The sequence below is a fragment of the Macrotis lagotis genome, chromosome 6 (genome assembly GCF_037893015.1).
Source record: "Macrotis lagotis isolate mMagLag1 chromosome 6, bilby.v1.9.chrom.fasta, whole genome shotgun sequence".
Lineage (NCBI taxonomy): Eukaryota > Metazoa > Chordata > Mammalia > Peramelemorphia > Peramelidae > Macrotis > Macrotis lagotis.
This window is the reverse complement of record NC_133663.1, coordinates 219,537,980-219,550,980: the sequence shown is the minus strand read 5'-3', so window position 1 is coordinate 219,550,980 and position 13,001 is coordinate 219,537,980. Positions and strand designations below refer to the sequence as shown.

At 34.9% G+C, this 13,001-nt stretch overlaps 2 long non-coding RNA genes across 3 annotated transcripts in view; one reads left to right on the top strand and one right to left on the bottom strand.

The window, feature by feature from the left end:
- The window catches only part of LOC141491409 (uncharacterized), a 43,481-nt gene extending 42,473 nt beyond the window's left edge, over nt 1-1,008 (bottom strand). For both annotated transcript variants that reach the window (XR_012469594.1, XR_012469595.1), the window contains exon 1: nt 838-1,008. This is a non-coding gene — a long non-coding RNA (uncharacterized LOC141491409). The remainder of the gene's footprint in view (nt 1-837) is intronic.
- A 158-nt stretch (nt 1,009-1,166) lies between these two features.
- LOC141491410 (uncharacterized) lies at nt 1,167-11,002 on the top strand. The gene is made up of 3 exons (XR_012469596.1): nt 1,167-1,324; nt 8,999-9,174; nt 10,600-11,002. It is a non-coding gene; the product is annotated as an uncharacterized LOC141491410 (long non-coding RNA).
- The last annotated feature ends 1,999 nt before the right edge of the window (nt 11,003-13,001 follow it).

Sequence of the window (13,001 nt, the reverse complement as noted above, 5' to 3'; positions counted from 1 at the left end):
CCCTGGTATTATATTTTCCAGCAATAGCTGGAAGCTCTCCAAAAAACTGAATGATTTTATATTGCACTTTAAAGTTTTATTACCACTTCTTTCAAAAATTTCTTGCTTAAATTTGTATAGGAGTTGGTCCTTGAAATCCCTGCACATAATCATAGAAGAAGAGTTGTTCATGAGATGTTAAACTAACTGTAAAACACTGGCTTTTTAACGGATGCAAGCAAGTTCCTTCATTGAGTCAGAAAGGAGCAACAACTTCATTGGACAAATGATAATTGGCCATGCTTTTGGGTGACTCCAAAAGACTTATGCTTAAGAAATTTAGTCAGTGTTGGCATGTGCCAGCAGTTCAGGAAAATCCTCATCCATGAGAAAGAATTACTCTTGAAGAATAGCACTTCTCCTTTCTCCCTCATCATTGGACATGGCATCTACCAGGACATTGAAAACAAGAGATGTAGTGAATAAGATTTGGCAACTAGTTGGTTATTTACAATAAGAGAAAGTGAGGAGTCTAGAATATTGCCAAGAGAACAGTAAGAATGACCACCTCATTTCAGAAAAACCTAGGAAGACTATATGAAGTGATGCTTAGTGAAGTGAGTAGAACCAGAACATTGGACACATCAACAGCAACACACTGTGATGATCAACTATGGTAGACTTCTCAAAGATTGTGATGGAAGATGTCATTCACATCCAGAGAAAGAACAATAATATCTGATTACAGACCAAGACTTACTGTTTCACTTTTTAAAATTTGCATTATGGTTTTTTCTTTCTCATGTTTTTTTTTCCTCTTTTGTTCTAATTCTTTAATAGTCCCTGGTCATCACTCACCTGTATGTTATTTCTCTCTTTAAAAATGATCTTGAGTCCTGTTTTAGACATGCTGAGTCTGAAGTGTTTCAAAGAAATTCGACTTGAAATGGAGTAGCAGAAGTTAGTAATAACTGTCATTCAGGAGTGAAGCTATGCTAAATATATAGTTCTGGAAGTCATCTTCATAGAGATGATAGTTAAACCCAAGAGAGCTAATGAGCTTATCAAGTGAAAGCATATAGAAGAAGAAAAGATGATATCCTGGGAGGGGTTCTATAACTGCCCTTATGGACAGTATACAACACTGATAAATATAACATACTTCAAAATAAGAGAAGTACTAAGTGATGAAAGTGTAATGGGGAATAAGGAGTATTCCAATTCTCCCTAAAGGATCAGCTTAAACATAACATTAGTGCTGGAGAGAACTGGCAGAACTGGAGAGGTTCCCCCCCAGGGATTCACATGGAGGAATCCAGATCTTAATGAGTGCAAGTAGATGGAAGTAAGACTAAGATTTTGGGAGGAAAAGAGAGTGAAAATGAAAGGAAGTTATTATTTAGTGGAAATTGCAAAGGGTAGAATGTAAAGAATGGGCAGAGTTGGGACAGGATGTGGGTGGAGTAAGATTGAGGAGGATAGGGATGAGAGACCTATAGGTGAAAGACTAATATAGTTGCTCCTACATAGCCAGTTATTAAATAATAAAGGGACAGGGCAAGGTGCAAGTGATGGGAGCTGTAGTAGTGGGTGGTAGATAAATGTTACAAGGCTAGATGCTAGAAACTAGTGTTGGTGCTGTGTCTGGAGAAGTATTTGGAATTGCCCATTGACTGATAGTATCATTTGAGAGTCTCAGCTCAATCTGGTCTTTAACATTCCAAACATTCTTATGGGATTGTGCTACTATCTGTAGTCATCCTAAGTTGCCTACTCTTGCTTTCATCTTCTAAAAGTTAAAATTGGTTATGATTTTTGGATCATATATATACTGGTCCCTTTAGATCAAGAATTAGTCTTTTTTTTTTTTTGCTTTGTTTTGTTATTTTGGGGCCCTTTTGGAAGTTTAATGAAATCAATGGATATATAAAATCAAATTCAGAGGATTGCAAAGGAAATCGATTACACTTGAGACTGAGAAATTTCCTCTTGGGTGAGAATTGGGACTCTCTTTTAGATGAACTGAACTATCTAACTCCCATTGAGAGAACTTAGCTGGTATATATTCTATGTATCCTTTACTGATTTCTCTTCTGCAAACTTGGATAAATGAACTGCTAATTGTTATATGTGATCATTATGGAACTGATATTTGGTGGGAAGGGAGTCAGCCTCTGTAGTACTGCTTCCCCAGTAATGAAGTCATCAAAAATCAGACTGAACCTGAAAATCATCTCCCCTATGTAAATAAAGTCTAAGGGAAAGAGTAGATGTAATTTAGCTCAATATTTCCCCTTTCAAAAGAGAAAAGAGGGGCGACTAGGTGGCACAGTGGATAGAGCACTGGCCCTGGAGTCAGGAATTCCTGAGTTCAAATCTTACCTCAGACACTTAATAATTACCTGTGTGACCTTGGGCAAACCACTTAACCCCATTTGCCTTGCAAAAACCTTTAAAAAAAAAAAGAAGACAGTGGACACCTCTACCTAAAATCTCCTGTTTCTCTTTCTGGCAGAAATTAAAATTTGCTTAGGTGAATAGTGGGGGAGACAAGTGACTAGTGATGTTTATTATGTTTTCTTTGAGCTACAACAACACCCCCCCCAATGTATAAATTATTGTGTGGGTTTTTTGTTTTCTTTGTTTCACTAGAAATTTTCATTCAAATCATCCCAATTTTCTTTGAAATTATCTTTTTTGTCATATTTTTAGAGCATATGAGATGGCATGTTATTAGAGTACTAGACCTAGAGTCTGGAAGATCTTGAGTTCAAATGTGACTTCAGAAACTTACCAGCAATGTGACTCTGGGCAAGACGTTAACCTCTGTCTGCCTCAGTTTCCTTAGCTGAAAAATAATAATAATAATAGCATCTATCTCCCAGTTGTTGTGAGGATCATACTGTGATTGTATGTATATGTAAAGTCTTAAGCACTGTGCCAAACTTAATAAATGCATGTTCCTTTCTCCAATAATATTGTTATATTCTTATTGGTTCATGATCATAGTTTGTTCAGCTTTTCCTTAGATGATGTTTCCATTTCTTTGCTATAACAACAACAAAAATCTGCAATTTTGTTCAAATAGCAGTCCTTTTTTTCTCCCTTTGATCTCTTTGAGGATCTAGGACTTTAGTGGCATTGCTGGGCCAAAAGATAGGTACAATTGAGGAACTTTTGAGGCAGTTTCTAATTCTTTCTAAAATGACTAGACCAATTTACAGTTCTATTGATAGATATTTGTTGTTTTTCTGTAGTCCCTCTAACAACTGCCATTTTTGTCATCATTGCCAATGTGATGGGCTTGAGGTGAAAATCTGGGGTTGTTTAAAAATGCATTTCTCTAATTATTAACAATTTGGAGCTTATTTTTCATGACTGCTTATAGCTTTTCTCCCTTGAAAACTGCCTGCTCACAACCTTTGGTCATCTGTCTATTAGAAAATAACTCTTACTTATATATTAAATCAGTTCATTATGCTTCTTGGATAATAGACCTTTATTAGAGAAACTATTAGAGAAAAGTCCTAGAAAGACTTTTCCCAGCTATTTCCTTTCTTATTTTACTACATTGGTTTATTTGAAAAAAACCTTTTAAATTTCATATACTCAAAATTGTCCATTTAATTTGCTTTGTTCCTCTTAATTTTTTTCATCATGAACTCTTCTCCCATCAATATCCATGAAAAGTATTTCCCATCTTCTTTTTTAAGTTCTAAATCTTTTGGATGACATTCTTTACTTTTTAAAAGGTACTTAAGAATTGTTCAGGGATATTTCCAAGATCATTTAAAGAACTTTACAATTTCTTGATACATATACCAGCAATGTTCTACTTTTGTCTCTGAATTGTTAGCTTTTTGGATCAGGTTTCTAAGACATCAGAGAAATAAATAAATTTGCCAGATCTTATCAGGTGTACTCTATCCCAGGCCAGGAATTCATCATTCCTATATTTTAAGTCATGGTTTGGAAATCAAATCCCATTTCTTGAACATCATCATCTTTATTTCTCAAATACACCTTTCTCTGTTAGAGTCCTCAAGTTCTTACCCAGGATTTCATAATACTTAGTAATACTTTCTAGGTTTCATCTGAGGAATCATCTGTTCCCAATAAAAATTAATATAAAAGAGAGAGTGGTGATCATCAGGTTTGACAAGTCTCCAGAGGTTATTTGTTCCATATAAATCATTCACTGGAAAGAGAACATTTTTCTCTGATTTACAGGATAGTAAATATGTTCGCCTGTATTTCTCATGTCATTGACTACAACTACTACTCAAGTCTTCTTCTTCTGATCTTTCTTGATGGTACTTACATAATCATTCCCTGGAGAATGAAATATTCTCTTTTGGAGAAGCCTCCTTTCTATTGTAGGGTCCTGGAAAGGAATTCTTGGAAAGATGCATAGAAAAATCTCATACAGGCAAGAAGGGTGGGTTGAGGATGGAAGCTTCAAAACAACTTACATATGGAGAGTTGAGATATTCTATAACAGCTTATTTAAGCATGATCTTCTTATGGTCTTCTTAGAAATCACTAGGAACTTGAGAGTTTGAAAATTAGAGAGCTGATTTCAGAGGATGGAATGTTGTGGAGACAGGAGAAATAAGTGATGAAAGAAAAAAGTCAAGGAATAAGATTGGTGTTGAGAATATACTGGAGCCTCCTCCTCCTCCTTTTGGTTTGTGTGAGCATTTACAACCCCAAAATCAGCAAATATTCCAAATAAGAGTTTGATTCATTCTTTTTGTTACTCACCCAGACTTAAAAATGTAATGGAAAATGTTAATAATATGATTAAAAGGTGTTTTTTTTAAATAGAAAAGACTCTCATCTAATTGTATAATTCTAGGTGTTCATTGTGATTCTTCTTTCTCTTTGGCATTTTTCTGTCCTCCTACCTTCTGATGCACATTAGAATTTCTCTGTGTTGCTAGTTCTTTTGTCCTCTTTGCTTACTTCTAGAACTTCTTCAACTTTCTTTTGTTTTGGTTTTTGCAAGACAATGGGATTAAGTGCCCAAGGTCACATAGCTAGCTAATTATTGAGTGTCTGAGGTCAAATTTGAATTCAGGACCTCCTGACTCCAATACCGATGCTCTATCCACTAGAAACCTAGCTGCCCCTTCAATTCTTTTAAGGACCAATTCATTCTCCTTCATAACCTTGAAGGTAAAGCCATTTTCTTCCAATCTTTTCACTTTTCTATAACTAAAATACATTTGGACTTTATTCATATATAGAGATTATTTGTCTAAAACTTGTAATCACTTTGGGACTCAGAAAGGTGGGAAATTAATGTTCTACCCTTCTCAACTAATGTACTCTTTTTATTGAATTCACATAGCCAGGTCATTCATCTCTTCTCTACAATATCCCCTTAATCTCTATACCTTCCAGCCAGTAAGGTTTTGTTCTCCTCCTTATATTAGAATTATCTTCTCTAATATTGAAATTTTCCCTGAAATTTTCCCTGAAATGAGTCAACTCCACTTGATGAAACTAGGATTTCTGGATCTTGAACTTATAAAGTCAACTGAAAATTTGAATATGTACATCTTGAGTTTGATGTCCAGTCACCTATAATCAGGAAAGATACCAACAGTATAGGCTGCTATATGTTCATGGTCACACAATACCTAATTGGAGGAAAGGGTCTCATAGGAAGGGACACAAAGGACCTTGTTATACTCTACAGATGGAAATAGAAGATTGGCACTGTATTGGATTCTTACTTTACTTATGAAATTCCTTCTTAGAGGACAATTAAGGAATTTATTTCATCTGCAAGCCTCCTCTAGTGCTGGACCAGAAGATCCAGAGGTTGCTAAAGCATCTCAGAACTGAAATAGTACATATGGTCAACTGAAACTGGACAGGGAAGCTCTGTAAATATTTTCTGCAACTCCAGACATAAACATAGCATACTGTCTTCAGGTTAATAGTTCTGCATTGTTTCAGTGGCAGATCTTCTGAATGATTCTCACAACTAACTGCTCTGGCAAAATATCATTTTGACATTCCTGCACATAATTTGGTATTTGATTATCTGGAAACTTTATAGTTTCTTTATAGAAGTTTTATTTTATTTCTGAAAGATGTTCCACCTTTTCTCCACGTGTATCTATGCTAATTTGCTTGACTGCTAGATAGGCAATTATTGCACTCCTGTCAAGCCCTTCCACAAACTGAAGTTGTTTGAGGCTATCCTCTAGATATCTAATTACTTGCAAGGTGCTGCCTAATTAAATCTAATGATCAAACTTTTGTTTCTTTCTATTCTACTTCACTTCTTGCTAAGGTTCAGATAAATTCTCATTATCCATTGACCATTTTTTTTTCTCCTATTAGAATCTAAGTCTCTTGAGAGTTTGGACTATGGTTTAATTAATCTCTGTATCTGCAGCAGGTAGCATAGTGTTTTGTAAATAACAGACACTTAAAAAGTTCATAGAAAGGCAAAAAAACACATCAATAAGATAAAATAGGAACTCATAAACATTTTAATTGTGAACTATTTGTGACAGTCCTAAAGGAATAAGACAAGCAGTTTCTCATCTCTTGTCATGGACTTAGGAGTCACTTCTGGACACTAAGACTGAGTCCAAGGCTGTGGAAATGTACCATTGATGGAAATGTGAATGTCAGTTTAGAACACTGGAGGAAACCCAAATGATAGAGGAAGAGTAGACTGAATTGAGAATTAAGGCTACCTCATTATTGCTAAAGATAAAGCAGTATCAAGTATGTTATTATTAAGAATATGGAGAGGCACAGAACAAGTTCAAACTCATTCTTACATCTCACAGTCATTCAGTGGGAGTTCTGATGTACTTTTCCCATAGTTTGGCCATAAATATTGTTTTGTCAAATGGACTATGAATTTATTTATTTCATTAGCTTAGTTTATAAGCTTGATGAATGTTACTATATATGGCATCTAGAGTATCAAATAGACTATGTGCTATTTATATATGCAAATAAAAAGCAATATTTCCTTATCAAAAGACCTTAGAATCATAGATTTAGGGCTAGAAGGAAACTTAGAGACTCTGTAATCCAAACCTATCAATTATAGAAAAAAATCTGGGATCCAAAGAGGTTAGATAATACTCTTCTTTCTTCCTGGTTGCCTTCATGTGACTAATTAGTCTGGGAGCCAGTCTCCTAAATTACCTAAGGTCTTTTTAAACACATACTAGTTTTCCTCAGTGTTAATTTGTCATTGTATTAGTACAAGCAAGAAAACCAGGAGCAAGATGCACTGTTTGAGTGTTTGCCCTTCTTCTTTCGCTGTAACATACTCTATGACATTTATCATATGACATTCTGTGACCAAAAGAAAATAAAATTACTAGCCTGAACCTTGGTTTCCTATCTGTGTATAATCATACTTACATACCCTGGGTCATAGGGTGGTTTTGAGGGGAACAGTTTGTGAATGGTAAAATATAATCCATTGACGTATCAAGGATCTATGATTCCTCACTGAGGAGAACCCCTCTTTAAACTGTAATCTAGCAAGCAAATATTAGGACTTTTCATAAAACTCAACAAAATGAAATGATTTTTCCATGATCTATAGGGCATCAGAGATATGAATTATTATTTATTATTTTCTTCTTTGAATTCTTAGTCTGGGTCATCATAAAAGATGGGCTTCTTTTCTTTCAGAATCCAAAAAAAAAAAAATCTGTCTTCATTAGAATCATAGATGATGTGTTGAAATAAATCTGTTAACTACATAAAGCTGATCTGCTCAAGTCTTGTTCAAGCAATCATTATCATTTTCTTAAAATATCAAACTTTTTGCCAGATTTTTAAATAGAAAGGCAGCATGGTGTTACAGAGAGAGAGAGAGAGAGAGAGAGAGAGAGAGAGAGAGAGAGAGAGAGATGACCTTAGAGACAGGAAAATGAGGATTCAAGGTCTCCCATTGACATAGGTTGTAGGACATTAAACAAATTGCTTAACCAGTGTTCCAGATTAGGATAACTTCTATTATTAGATGAAATTCTTCACTTAGAAGTGTTTTTTTTTTTAAGTTGTGAAATCACAGGTCTGGATATTTCTTTTACAAACAAAAAAGAAAAAGAGGTCACTCACTTTTTATTTTATTGTAAAATTCTGTCTCTCAGACTTTTTTCACTTTTGCTTCACTTTGCATCAGTTTGGTTTTCATCTTTAGTTTCCATTTGCTTGATTTTCACTCCAGGAATGCCATATCACAGTCCCCCCATTCTCCTAGGATCAGTTCATCACCTAGCATATTGTCACCATGGAAATTGAGTCAGCTTTCGATACTCAATAACATCTCAGCTCTCTTGGTTACCTGTGCTATCTGACTGGAAGGTTGGAGGTTAGAGCAATAATTTCTCCTCCTAAACTTTTCTTTATAGAGGGGTCAGAACTTTCCAGGTAACTCTTCATTTTTTCATCTACAATACTCCACAAATATATAAAGTCCCAGGCCAGCTACTACTTGAAACCCTTCCCTTCCTTCCTACCTTTTCCAGATCATTTTAAGATATTATTTTGCTCCTTTATATTGTAAACTCCTTAAGGAGATGAACTGTCTTCCTTTTTCCTTCTGATCAGAAAGCAGAGATCACAAACAAAAGAGCAGACTTATGTTACTAAAGGATTTAGTCTGACCTTTCAAATAATCCAGAGGCACACTGCCATCAGTCCCAGAGATAATAGTGTTAGAGAGGCAGTGAAAAAACCTCTTGATTCAAGTTATGGTACCTGGAACAATGGGATTAACTTGTATTACTTTAATAAGATAGTTTATCAATTTAACATTTTATGATTGAGTCATCTTGCAGAGATTGTTTTTCTTTAAATTGTTTTTTTAAATAATAAGATATATCAGATAATTTGGATTGAGGTTCTCCCACCGAAAGCAGTTGCTCAACCCAAAGTGTCCCAGAGAAATTCCTCACAGTCTCTTGTGTCTGGGAATAGAGATATAATGAGTCTCTTAGCTCCTCTCATGTCCATTTCTTCCCAGAGTCTAACTCATCAACCTAAGGTGGAATTGTTTCCATCTTTGGTCTCAAAACTGGAAATCAAGAGTGCCCAAAGTAACTGCAGAGAATGTCATCACTCCTTATCAAGCATGCAATATTAATCTCCATCATAAAAGAGTGCCTCAAACCAATAGGCTTTGGGGTTTGATTTACAAAGGTAAGCACTCCTTTGATCCAGTAACAAAAGTTTTCTTATTTTACCATTCCCTCAATAAGACTCTCTATCTCTCAGTTTTCCCTGCCCTTCCTGGGCAGTCCCCCCCCCCCATCCCCCCCATGATCTTCCTCCTCATCCCTGTATCCTTGTTTCCCTGGCTTCTTTCAAATGCTGACTGAAATCCCATCTACACTGTAATAGTAGTAGTAGTAACTACAGGAAACCTTTCCCCACCCCTCTTAATTTTCCTGCCTTCCCTCTTTTAATTATTTTGTATTGTTCCTGAACATAGTTTCTTATATATTTGCTCATTGTCTCTCCCATGAAATTGTAAATTCATTGAGACTAAGAGTTGTCATTTGCCTCTTTTGGTATCACCAGCATTTAGCACAGTGTCTGATAAGTAGTAGGGATTTAATAAATGTTTACTTAGTGATTAGCATAATAAACAGAATTTGCCTTTTTAAAAAATCTGTTATGCATAGTTATACATCCCCCATAAAGACAGACCAGTAATCAAGTTTTATAAACAACTTTTTCAGGAATTTTGAAGTAAACTCCCAATTAAATTATGTGTTAATCAATTTTAGTTAACAGTATAAAAACTCACCTGAGATTCTAGTCAACAGTCTGTTCCTAAGCAGGACTTACTCCTGCTTCCCACATTTGAGATTTAAAGTTCATGTGGCTCAAGGGCAGTGATGACTGGCTAACACAGACTGGGGGACTTGTCTCCATAGAAGGAGTTCATGTATATGTTCAGAAAGAAATCTCATAGAAGAAAGAAACCTGCTAATAGTCTACCTGTCAGATCTATGGAGAAGGGAAGGGGAGATAGAGAGTCCCAACAAGTGAAAGAGAGAATTATGAAATGGATAATGGATAATTTTGTTCATATTAAATTAAAAGATTTTTGTACAAACAAAACTAATGCAACTGAGATAAAAGGAAACTGAAATCTGAGAAACAATCTTTACAGCAAGTGTCTCTGATAAAGATCTTATTTCTCAAATATAGAGAGAGCTTAATCAAATGTATAAGAATATAAGTCATTGCCCAATTGATAAATGGTCAAAGAATATGAACAGGTAGTTTTCAGAAAGAGAAATCAAAACTATCTATAGGCATATGAAGAAATACTCTAAGTCATTTTTGATTAGAGAAATGCAAATGAAAACAATTATATCAAATTGTCTCTTATGACAAAGAAGGAAAATGGCTCAACAAGCTATAGTCTATGAATGAAATGAAACACTATTGTACCAAAAAAAGCAAAAGAAAAAGAAGAATAGGCAAATTTCAGGAAAATAAGAACTAATGCAAAGTGAACTGATGCTAAGTGAACTGAGCAGATCCAGAAAAATTTGTATGTAGCATCAGCAATATTTTGCGATGATTAACTACAAATTAATCATCTCTTCTCAGCAACACAAGAAAACAAGACAGTATGAGGAGACATGAAGGAAAATGCTGTTGATTTCAGATAAAGACCTGTTGGACACTGAATGCAAATAGAAGCATAATTTTTTACTTTATTCTTTTTTCATGTTTTTTTTTCTTTTGACCTATTATATATTTCACAACTGTGAGTGATATGGAACTATGTTCTATATGATTGCACACTATATCAAATTGCCTCACATTTTAGGAAGAGGGGAAGGCAGGGAGGGAGAGAGAAAAATTTGGAATTCAAAATCTTGTAAGTGAATGATAAAACTTGTCTTGACATGTAATGGAAAAAAAAATAAAATACTATTTAAAGAGAAAGAAACCTGATGAAACTCCTAAATCATCACTGTTATGGTGATCTTTAAAAAAAAAAGTAAACATTTGCACACTTTGAGTAATTAAGTTTGATTGTAGACACTGAAAAGTGTTGTCCAATTAGTATTTATGTCACTCTAGTTAGCATATGTAATAGTAAATGAGAACACATGCATCATATGCTACAGCTGTGCAGAGAAAAATTTATCCTATCCCAGGGCAAGAGTTTACAAACCCTTTGCTTCTAGAGGTTTGGAGAAAGTTTCATCACTAAAGAATTAGTACATGAGTTATCAATGAACAGATGGCAAAAGACTGAGACAAAATACAAAGAAGCCAAAACCTGGACTTGGACTGAATTATTTGGGTAAGTACTGGTCTGGGATGTAGCAGTTTGTTAGCTTCGAGACTATTTCCCTTCTGGTAGTCTAAATACCTAGCTTAATACCATAAGGCTGGAAAGCCTTTTTAAGACTCTGGGTTGGAGCATGGGATTAAACTAAAGGGAAAGGACTTGTCTCAAATTTTTTTTTTTGCTCCTGTGTGTCCTTTGGGTCCTTTGACTCATAAGATTTATTGCCCAAAGAGTACCTGGATATTCTGCCTCCATTCTCTTTATTTTGCATATGAGGAAAGGAAAGTTTGGTAAAATAAATTAACTTGTTCCACATCAAACTGCAAGTCCCTAATAGACCTGGGTTTCTTCTTCAATGCTTATGAACTCCCGTGAAAATGGAAGAGTTTCTCCAGTTTTCTGTAGAGTGAAATAAAGGTTCTCTTGTTTTTGATATGCTCTGCTAGATTGGAGGGCTTGTCTGAAAACTGAAGTCCTATTATCTATATCTGTGGGTTCCAGATAACTACTGTATTCCCAGAAAAGCCTGAGTGAGACAAAGAGTGATTTTTGAGAAGTCCCCAAGAATAAATCTGTTCCATTGAGATACCAGATGCATATCCTTTCATATATCTATATAATTTTCATTTCCCTTAATGCCATATTTTGATTCACTCATATGCATATGTTCACTCATAATAAATATATATATGAACATATTCTTATAGATGAAATATATATATATATATATGTGGGAAATATAGATTATTTGAAGTTTATTTTATTTTGAACAACATCTTTATTTTGACATAGGTCTTTGTTTCTTCTCAATAACATCCCTAGGGTATGTCCCACTAACAGTATCAATGGCTCAAATATATGAACAAAGTGCATGTCATCTTTCACACAAAAGCCATTTATTCTCTGGAAATATAAAATGTCCAATGAGTTGTCCATCAAGTCGCTTTATTTTCTGATGAGAATAAATTATCAACCTACCAGAAGATTTTGTTTTTTAGGTTTTTGCAAGGCAATGGGGTTAAGTGGCTTGCCCAAGGCCACACAGCTAGGTAATTATCAAGTGTCTGAGGTCAAATTTGAACTCAGGTACTCCTGACTCCAGTGTCGGTGCTATAACCACTGCACCACCTAGCCTCCCCCCCCCCCCCATCCCAGAAGATTCTTAATACAAGTCCCATACACAAGATTTGGACAATATGCGTTATTTTTAGAGTGCTACGTCTTCAACTTCATCTTCTCTCAGAAAGTAGCACAATTCACAGACAGTACTGTGTAGTGGGATAAGCACTGTAACAAATAACTGTAACCAGGTTAAATCCCTAGCTCTGACATTTAGTAGCTGTGTAATTTTATACAATTTATTTAATATTTCTGAATCTCCATTTCTTATCTATGAAATCAAAGGTTGGACTAGATGATCTTGTTATAAAAATTTTCCAATTTCCTTTTATATTCAGGGTGCAGGACCATTATGCCTACAAATTTGGGTTAACTCAAAGTCTGCCTTAATATTAACTTCACCTGACAAAACCCTGTTCCCATAGGAAGTAAAATTTTACTAAGAGACTTAAATATTCCTTAAATTAAAAGGAATTTTTAAAAGAATCTCAGCTAGCCCTGACTTCTTAGCAGCATAAAAATCCTACTATTCAATCAGTCTATTCATGAATCCTCTAAATGCAATTTAATCTATAACTTGACTTAGTTT